Raw genomic sequence first — 9,135 nt, 5'->3', positions numbered from 1 at the left:
ATTAGTGTGAAGACGATTAAGGTTGGTTGTGTCCATTTCTTTTCTATTCATAGCGGAGAGAGTTGGAGAAAAAAGTTAGGGATCAAAAGGAAAAGTATATTTTTATGAGATAGGGGAATGGTTGATTAGTACCAATAAGGCTTGTGCTTTTTTAAGGAGATAACATAAATTCCAACATTAAATGTGGATGAGTGCACACTTATCTCATACTTAAAAACTTAGCGTTGTATGTCCAAATATATATTGCTCTCAGTTTCAAGAAAAATTTTCTTATGATGAGTTCCATACATTTTTTTTATTTTATTACTTTGTTGATTATTTATGCTTTATTTTAGACTACTTATGCAAGCGATATGATTTCAAGCAATTCCAATATTTATTCTCTTCTTGATGATTTGAAAATGCTAAATTTTATTGGATTTGTACCAAAATAGGGAAAAGAAGTAATTGTCATTCCCTTTCATGCCTATTGATAAATTGATCTTAAGCAATCAAAAGATCCCACTAGCACTCTTGTGGTGCCCGAAGTTCTGCTTAGCTTTGCGACACACTACCCCTTTCAATCTACTTTCTCCTTCCTATAATAGTTTTCAGAACAAGATTGTCATAATGATTATTCTCCTCTTGAGCTCAATTGTAATATTGGCTTACTTCCTTTTCTAAATTGGAGAGAAATTTGTTGTAAATTTTTGCCCCATCAAAACCTCCACTGGCCTTGGAGAAGGCATGACATTGGCAAAGAGCTAACAACAAAGAAACAAAAGATGAAATTATAATTAGGGGGTGAGTGAAGTCTTTGGCAACAATAAGGAGCTCGAGCTCGCCTCTTAAGTCCATGAAGAAAATGAAGACTTATTCGCGAGTTGTATCCAAGCTTTATTTTAAGACATCAAAATTTTTTCCCGATAGTAATATATAGGAGAGGGATTTGAAGTTGGAAAAATTATGGCTTGAGATGATATCAAATAATTGCATTAGAGGACTATTCTGACAAAATAATTAATTAGAGGCAAATTGGGATTATTCTTATTATATTAACTTTTGCATTTATTTTCAAAAAAAAATTTAGAGTACATTTTGCATATCTTTATTTTTAAAAATAATTCATAGACCTTTTGAGTACTACTAAACTCAATCATGTTTCTTTTCGCATTAAAAAAATAATCTAATTCAAATCAAAATATAAATAAAATAAAATATATTAATTACTAATGATCCCATTAGTTGTTTATCGAAAAAAATCAAAAGTTGGGTCGAACAAGTTCAGTAATATTTAATTTCATATAAATCTTTGACCGTACAGAAAAAAAGGCATTATAGAATAAATGACAGCAAAATAAGTGATGTTTCATGCAATTCATCTTAATCTCAATCATCCTCTTTTATCCATTTTAAAAAATTTTAGCTCAAATATCGAAGGTCAAAATAAAATCTTCATATTTTTCATTTTTAGCAAAATAAGTGATGTTTGATGGTGGCACGCATAAATAGATCGGTTCGGCACTTCAAACAAATCATCTCGGTGCTTAAGTTGTAAATATCAATGTTTCAAGGGGGTTTAATGATCTCTATAAAGTAGGTATGAATTTAAGATTAATTTCGGAAAAAAATAATTACGGCCTTTTATATCACGCAAGGTAAACGGCGCACGAGCAGCTTTCGTTTTGGTGCCTCAAGGAAAATAAAATAATCCATGCCGTTTGATTGAAATCTGACGGCTTATGATAGTAGTACATGAAAAAAATCGGAGAGAGAATTTGTAGGGACCATTATTTAGAAAATTCTAGCCATTACCTTTGGCTTTTGGTGGCGAGGGAATAGATTGGCCACCCACCTCTACTTCAGTGAATAATTTTTTCTCTTCATTGAGAAGGAGAAGCAATAGGTGAATATATATATATATATGTATATATATATAGACACGTTCTAAAATGTTTGAATAATTCTTGATTATTTATGTAGCTTATGTGACCTAGGGGGGATAGGAGGATCGGTCATATGTGTGGCGTAGCCTCTCAGGCCTCTCGCTTCTCCCGCGTGCATTCTCAAAGCAAGAGCATCCAAGCGAGTCTACGTTCCCGTGTCTGCTAAGAGAGGAGTTGGTGATTGTATGGATCCTTTGCACTAAGACGGTGAGTGCTGATTGGTGTAGAAAGTGCCAAAATAATACAAGACTATTATAAAATTGAGCTATAACAGTTTTTCATGGAGACTATTTCAACCGTTCATTTAAAAAGTTTTTGAATTAATTTCACACTTCTATAAACTCTGAGATTAAATGACTTCAAGTAAATAGTCAGAGATAATATATATTGTTGAATCCAAAAATATCATGTGTATCACATACAATATATAGAGCGTTGAACGAATGAAAGGAACATAGAGAGAGAGAGAGAGAATAGAGTGTACAGTAACATAAATTCTGAAAATATAAATTCAATAGTCCTTTTATCGAAGAAATGTTCTCCTATTTATAATTTATAGGAGCATCTCAAAAAATTACATGTTTATCACTGTTTAAATAGGGACGTAACAAGTCATTATTATATCTTTTCATATTTGTAGTTGATTTTGGAACTTTTTAATATCCATCACTGGTGTTGGCACCACTCCATATTCATAACAGCTTATAAAGGGCTTTTAATGGGTTGTTAAAGTTGTCATTTAGTCGATTGGAATATCTTCGGTCGGCCTTCTCAAGAGAATCAATGATAGACCTCATATCATCAAGGTGAACTTGAACTGTCAAACAGATGGTGTATCACAGTAATGTGACGGGCAACTCTCCTTACAGAAGAGACATTCTCAGAGGATTAGAAAAATATTTAGCGGGGGGCCTCTTTGGTCATCCAGAATCAACCGAGGGAGTTGGCTATAGATGATTGTCTCTCGATTTAAGTGCTTCCTGCTCTTTCGTTCAATCATGGTTTTGTTCGGTCGATCCATAGCTCCGACCAAAGGAAACGAAGCCTGACATATCTGTCTTTTGACTATCCCGATGCAGTCCTTTTCTATCCATTTAGCGAGATTTACTAATTTTCTTAAGATTCGTACAGTCATATTATGTGTGTGTGTGTGTGTGTGATGTAAAAGCACACAAAATAGAAGAGAAAAGATAATCTAAAAGCTCCAACTATTGTTTGCCAAAAAGGCCATAAAAAAAAACGAGACAACTATAAGTTACCATTAAAGTCTCATCATTCTCAACCAAAAGGAACAAGCCTAAAAAATGAGAATTACAATAAAAGAGAAGCTACAATTCAAACATGGGCAAACAACTTAAACATCCAAAAAAAAAAAAAAAAAAAAAAAAAAAAACCAATATTTTGAAAGCCAAATGACAACTCCCAAATCAAAGATAGAAAATACATAAAAGCATTGATGAGATCGATTTTACTATTGTTTTTTTTCTCCTCCTTACTGAGAGTTCCAATCAACATGCCTAATGGTCCTACTTAAACACGCTTATATGTGTCCTTGCTTCACAAAAATAAACTTACTGCTATTTAGATTATAATCAAGTCTTAAAATTTTTCATCTAAATGCAGCTCACCCCATAATTTCTCAAAAGCTATTTAGATTATAATCAAGTCTTAAAATTTTTCATTTAAATGCAGCTCACCCCATAATTTCAAGAAAAATTAAGGCTTGTTATTTAGATTATACAGGCTTACGAGTGTGTACGTGCGCCTACAATTAAATTTGCTCAAAAGTTCAAGAAAATTTTTTTTACATCTAATGTTATGAGTGTTATGAGTTATTTCCAACACCATAATTTCTCATCTTTTACATTGACACGATAGATTTGCATGGTAATATTGATGTAGTTGATTTAGCCAACTTCACATATGATTGAGCGATTAATTGAATTTGGTTTATTGAATGCACATATTAAGCAAATATTCATATTTATTATTATTTTAAAAAATATTTAAATAAGTAATGGTCATTAGGTATGCTGGGTGTGAATGAGTCAATGGAAGACCAGACAAAGGTTAGCATAGTATTATAGTTATGTAAATTTGGTTACTGTTGGAGTCAAATTTGGTTACTAAGGATCAGTACTGATTCAAACATACCCGAGAGAATTCATAGTGGGGCGATGTAAATTTTGAAATGGGATATGTTTGATGTTTTTATGGTGCTTTAGAGGCCATATCCCGCCTATTTGGAAATTTCAATGGCCAATGGGAGTCATCAAACTTTCCCATGTGTGTTTTGGAAAAATTCAGGTTTTTATACCAGTCTTCTGGCACGAGGTCCAGGACGACTGTAGGCCCCAAAATTCCCAAATTGACACCTCCAAAATGTTCATTTTGATATATGGAGTCATATTTGAGTGATACGTGACTCTCCGTAGTGTTCAGGTCGATCGAAATCATTTACGAGCATCTGAGTGAAAAATTAAATTTAAGTCTGTTAGTCGTACCCAGTCCCCTTGGGGAGGGGGGGTAGGATTTTTGCTAGATACGGTGCATCCGCTAGGTCCACAAGATGGTAGGAGGGTAAGATGGAAAAAGCTTTGTAGTAAGTTTGTCCTACTAATGACGAATGACTTACGAGAAATCAGAGGACAAAGTCCTTCACATTTCCTCACCAAAGCCGGAAGACGGCTATGCTGCAAATCCAATAGCTAAAACCCTTGGCACCTATGCAAGGCATTAGTCGAGTATCGCTCGCTAATGTAATACATTTACACGTTGCATTTTGCACAATTACATCTTGCCTCGACCGATCGCCCTGGCCTGATCAGCATTAGCCTTAGGCTCAATTGGCCACCTCGGTCCAGTCCACTAATCACTTTGGTTCGACCGGCCACCCCAACCCGGTCGACTGATCACTTTGGTCCGACATACCCCCTGATACAGTCGATCGATCACATTAGTCAAACCCCCCACTCCAACTCGGCCGACTTATCGCATTTGATCTAGCCAACCACGTTAGGCCGATTGAGCCAGATGGCTATGTTGCCCTGGTTTGACCACCTCGGTTGACCCAACGGGTCGAACATCTGATCTCACTTGCATAGTGTGTGTTTTGCATGTGCAATAGTCTTGATTGCATAAATTTGCATTAGCACTTTCATCACTTGTACCCTTGTCGTGCATATTTGAGCTTATACTCTCACATGCTCGCAACAAGTACTTGTGCCTCCCAATGGCACAGTACTCTATATTTGCTTCGTGGCATCCTCATGTCACTTAGAACCATGTCACAGTAGTTCACAATTGCACCTCCCATCTTTGTTTGTTTGCTTGCATAGCATCATGCATGTTTCATGACATGTACATTTGCATGTATTGCACTTGGATTTATGTTTCTCACCCACTTATCCCTTGCATTCACATATCATGCGAATGGGTGGCTCATCATCGAGACAATTTGTTGTGTAATTCTCTCCAATCAAAGTTAAGTCACTGCACTTCCTACGGTACATCCAGACTATTGTACGCACCCTTTCGGGTCACTTCCTCCGTGACACATCATCTCTTTGGGTCATTACCTCCAGGGCACACCAATCCTTCGGGCCACTGCCTCCACGACACACCCACATTTTCGAGTCATTGCCTCCACTACATGCATACCCTTCCGGGTCACTGCCTCCACGACACATCCATTCCTTTAGGTAGCCGCCTCCACAACAAACCTACCATTTCGGGGCATTGCCTCCATGGAACACTTATCTTTCAGATCACTGCCTCCGTGACATGCCTACCCTTTCGGGTCACTGCCTCTATGACACACCCATTCTTTGACTCCACGACATGCCCACCCCTCCGGGTCACTGCCTCCACGACACACCCATGTTTTTAGTTGTTGTCTCCACGATAAGCCCACAATTTCGAGTCATTGCCTCCACGACATACCCATCATTTGAGTAGTTGCCTTCATGACACACCCACCTTTTCGAGTAGCTACCTCCATGACACACCCACCCCTCTGAGTCACTGCCTCTACGACACACCCATCCTTTTCGATCGATGCCTCCACGACATGTCAGTCTTTTTGGGTCACTGCCTTCATGACACGGCCATCTTTAGGTTCCTGCCTCCCACACCAAAAAAAATAGTGCCGACACCTCCACACCACGCACATTCCTTTGGGTCGTTGCCCCCATGACACACCCACTTTTTCGAGTCACTGCCTCTACGACACATCCATCCATTGGGTTGTTGCCTCTATGACGCGCTCTCCCCTCCGGGTCACTGCCTCCACAACACACTCATTCCTTTAGGTTGGCTTCTCTATGACACGCCCACCTGTTCGGATCATCGCCACCATGACACATCAATCCTTCGGACCACTACCTCCATTACAGGTCCACCCTTTCGAGTCACTGCCTCCATGACACACCTATTTCTCCAGGTCGTTGCTTTCACAACACCCTCATCCTTCGGGCCACTGCCTCCACGACACTCTCACCTTTTTGGGTTGTTGCCTCTATGGCATGACCACTTTTCCAGGTCACTGCTTGCACGACACACCAGTTCTTTTGTGACGTTACCTCCATGACACACCCACCATTTTGGGTCATTGCCCACACGACACAACTATCCTTGAGTTGCTACCTCCACGACACGCCCACCCCTCCGGGTCACTGCCTCCACGACACACCCATCCCTTTTGAGTTACTACCTCCACCTCACACCCTTCTCTTCTAATTCATTGTCTCCACTACATATGCGTTTCCTTAGGTCGATGCATCCATGACACGGCCACCCTTTCGGGTCACCACCTCCATGAAACACCCATGCTTTGGGTCACAACCTCCACATCACTCTCACCCTCGCCACTCATTTATGATATGCTTGTTTGCTTTTGCATTTTCATGCATGCATGAACAGCGAGTCGGGATCAATAAACAAGTGATCCCGTGTTGGTCATGATGTATTAACGTGCATTGCTCGCTGAGTCGTTCATGGCGAGGAATGCAAGTTAAAGTATTAAGATTAACATGAGTATGATTGTGCTAAAAACCTAAGGAATAAAACTCTTGTCACCTTGCATGTTGCGAGTGTGCATTTAATGACCCTTATTTTAAAAGTAAAAAAATAATATTTATTTTATTTATTATTTTTGCTATAATTTTAAAATTATTCTTATAGTTAACTAGATCATAAATAAGGCCAAGTATTTTCAAAATCCATCACGGGTGACACTCTTTAGATCTCTTGGATCTTTAGGGCGGGGTCGGTGTGGCGACCAGGCGTCAAAGTCATACATACTCAGAGACTTACCTTGAGCACTTAGATGTTGGTTATGACACCTTCTCATTAGATGGTATGCTAGCTAAGAATAGGGTGATAGGTAGTATTTTCAATTCCTCTGATCATTATTATTTGATGAATTATTTGTTCTAACCAAGTGTCACTTTTGTACTTTATGGTGTGCTCTTGCGTTTGATATGCATGTAGTGTATTAGGATGTTCTTCTGCAATAAGTCGTGCCTATATATACGCACACACACATGAACCATTGAAGGGGGAGCATGTAATAATTTATACTAATATTTTGCTTGCAAGTGCTATTTAGCTCCCCCAATAAAAAGGCAAGGGTCATTATACGTTGCATGTTTGTTGACTTTCCCTCCAACGTTTTTTTCATGAAGGTTGAGTCCTTTTTTCCTAGGAGATTCTTGTATTAGAAATAAGATATGTGCACGGGAGCTGAAGAGCCAAGAAAACAGAACAACATGATAAGAACCAGGAGTTGCTTGTTTGTGTCTCGTACATTAATTATAAATTTCATTTATATATAAAATTAGGACCATACGTGTACTTATGCGGGTCTGGCCGTCTTTTTCTTTTTTGAGATATTTCACCAACCCAGCAACACCGGTCTTTTATTATTTCATATTTGGTTTGTTTTCTTGCTTTTCTTGCATGTTTGCATGCTTAGATTGTTTTCTCTATTTTTTTATGGTTTATCTGGGTTGCTTAAAAAATATAGTTTAGGCTCTCTAAGAACCTTAAAATAATAAATTTTGCACTAAAAAATCCTAATGAAAGATTGAGATAACCAAAATTTTAGATTGAAATTGTCAAATTTTTCAAAATCTGCTTTTACATTTCTGTCTGACCTTTGGGACGATTTTAAAATAGGTTGTATAGCATGACTTTCACCCAAGTCATATAATAGGGCTTCCACAATATCTAAGAACTGCTCTAAATAGCTGCATCATTTGCATGCCCCCGATGAGAAGTGTGCGTGCTTCTCCAACCCAGCTGACCCAACATAGATTTATACTTAGGTGGTTGTCTAATGCGCTTGGGTCGTTAGAAGGTTCCCCGACTCGAACGAGGTGTAAGTCATTTTGTTTGGAGTGTTTCAAGTTTTGTAGATAAACCTCTCATTACCTTCCTTTCTAACGACATCTTTGTAATTTCAATAGGTATAAGTCTTACCTCTTGGAGCTCCGTCTAATAACCATAAGATAAAGTTTCATTTCCTTAACATTAGGGCTACTGAGCTCCCCGTGGATGACATAATTCATGGAATCCTGACTGGGGACCTCCGGACGTGTTCGATCGACTATTTTCACGACCAAGTAGACTTAGGATTCTAGTAGCTTGAGATGACGGGTCTGCAGTACCATGACTCGGTCACCTTTAATTGTTTAAGGATTAATGTTCTCTTCCTTTGACTACCCACATTGAGCTATGTCGCTCTTTTTACTTTAATTGGTATCATCTCGATGATCTGATTACTAATTAGATGTCGCTCATTTAGAATACGATGATTTGTCCTCAGCTCTTATGACCCAGATGAGCTGTCGAAACGATTTAGTTATTTCGCGGGCTCCTTATGTCGACGAGTCTGTTATCCATGTGAGACTTTGGGATACTCACTCTCCACCCCATGGCTTAGCGGGAGCTTTAAAAGCATCAGAGCATTTCCATGCGAATTAACTTTCTTTTGATAGCCATGTGCTAGTGTCACTACTAATGTAAGCGAAAATTCTTTAGATCAAGAGTATTCTTGAGCATAGGGGTGTAAACGAGCCGAGGGCATAGGGGTGTAAACGAGCCGAACACGAGTGAGCCTAGGCTCAACTCGTTTATATTTCAAGCTCAAAAAATGTGTTTGTGTTCGACTCGTTTGCTTAACGAGCCGAACACGAGCTGTTCACGAACA

The sequence above is a fragment of the Phalaenopsis equestris genome, unplaced genomic scaffold, assembly GCF_001263595.1.
Source record: "Phalaenopsis equestris unplaced genomic scaffold, ASM126359v1 Scaffold000036, whole genome shotgun sequence".
Lineage (NCBI taxonomy): Eukaryota > Viridiplantae > Streptophyta > Magnoliopsida > Asparagales > Orchidaceae > Phalaenopsis > Phalaenopsis equestris.
This window is presented reverse-complemented; position numbering follows the sequence as displayed.